Raw genomic sequence first — 2,118 nt, forward strand, 5'->3', positions numbered from 1 at the left:
AACATTGGAAGGTAAACAAGCTCTTAGCAGTATCTGCCAATCCTTGTTGTTGGGTTCTACAGTGTTACCTAGATCCCTGATGTATTTTTGGCTAGCAACTAAATCCTTCCTGGGGTCAGGAAATTCGGACACTATTGTTCTTAATTCCATTCGGGAAAATGGAGTGTACATGGCAATGTTCCTTATGGGAGTGGCTCCAGACACATCTGTTTTTCCATTGGGAACTGCTATTACCCTTACAGGAGCAATTCTAACAGCCTCTTCCTGTGTAGATTCTACTGCTTGTTGTGGTACAATTGTTTCAGTGTAGTGCATGGTGCCGTACTTACCCGTTGACACGACCTCACCTATCCCTCCGCTAGGGGCTTTCACTAATCTCGTGGGTGTCGCTGTGCCTACTGTGGTCTCTGCTATGGTGGCCGCAAGAGAGAGAGCTGAAATTGTTGCTGAATCGTCTTCTTGATCACACTCCTGAGGAAGGTTCACAACAGGGTACAACTTGCACGGGTTAATACTTGCATGAGTTATTTGGTTAACATCATTAACATTTACAGTGTTACTAAGAGTTTGTGTTTTACAACCCAGTGCATTTCTCTCCGCAATCAACTTCTCTCCTGCAATGTATGGTGGAGGAGGAGCTGTGGCAATCAACTTCCTGACTGCCCCAGATCCTGCCGCCAGAGCCAAACCTCTCTGTATCTCACCTTCCTGGTGCCATAACTGTAAACAATCATGATGCTGAATTCGTCTCTTTGTTGATTTTACGAGACATATCCTCCTCCTTAAATTTTGTAACACTTCTGGACTGAAGCTACCTATTCTTGGGAATTTGTCCCTGTCTTGTACAGTCATTCTCTCCCATTCATCACATAAAACCTCTGTGTGACTACCGTATTTTTCACACATTACATATCGTGCCGACCCAACTGGTCGGTTCTCTGAATCAACCCGAACCGAGGTTGATCGCCCCCTACCGGAACAAATGGCCCCCATAATCTGCAGGCGTTGCTTATTCCTCCTTGGATCTTTATCTCAAGGTTTTCAGCGAACCCTTACAAACAAACCAAGATGTCCTTGGGCAGGCCGGCGGTGGTGGTTTATCAAGTACCCCACTTACTTCTCGCCCACGTTGGCCAGTACTGCAATCACTGTAACCAGAGCTGCGGTACCCAACCCAGGGCCCCTGTGAACCTTTATTTACTGGGGCGCGTTCCCCAGCAAGTATCGGTTGTTGGATAGTTCCTGAGCGACCAGCGAACTTCCCTTCCAAAAATAAAAAATTACACAAATCACGTCAGAATGTACAAATAGCGTTTGTGACCACTTTACTCTAATGGTATTAGGTCAGATTACTAACTACTGCACACAATTACGTGCGGTCCAATCGTTCAGTACACGAGCACTACTTGTCATGTACTGAAAGACCAATGGAATCGATGTTTCCGGCCGCGATTCCTTCAGCAAGAGCTTATGGCCTATATGGGTTCTGCACCAACACCCCAGGCGTTGTGCCACTGGACTTTTATAGCGGACCTTTTACCTTACGACCTCCTGGTCTTGTTCCTTATGACCTCCTGGTCTTGTTACCTTATGACCTCCTGGTCTTGTTACCTTATGACCTCCTGGTCTTGTTACCTTATGGTCCGCTATACTCTAATGCTCAAATATTATTTAACCAGGGATGCCTCCCTAGCCACCGTATATGTCACTTACACGTATGTCCCTTGACGAGTACCCGGCTTTCCTTTTGGTTCCACCTTAAAGTTATATAAACTTTTGTATACAAAACACACTCACTCAACACATGTACACTTTGTTTCTATATCTATTTCTGCGCAGAAATTGTCTTTAGGCCAAAAGTGTTACCAATTAGGAGCAGGATCTGTTAAACTAAATTTCAGATTTTTTCCAAAAATAGATTTGCGTTATTTACCGCGTCGCGTTATCTACCGCTTTGCGTTAATTATCGCCTTTGCGCTATTTATCGCTTTGCGCTAATTCAACTTTTCGTGACGAGCTACGTGGGCGTAACCGGACGCTACGTTGCGTAATGAACGCTGCGTGCGTCTGCCTTAGGATTGCGTACGCAAGTCTTTGTTAGTGACACGTGTACGCAAT

Source organism: Pseudophryne corroboree, chromosome 2 (assembly GCF_028390025.1).
Source record: "Pseudophryne corroboree isolate aPseCor3 chromosome 2, aPseCor3.hap2, whole genome shotgun sequence".
NCBI lineage: Eukaryota > Metazoa > Chordata > Amphibia > Anura > Myobatrachidae > Pseudophryne > Pseudophryne corroboree.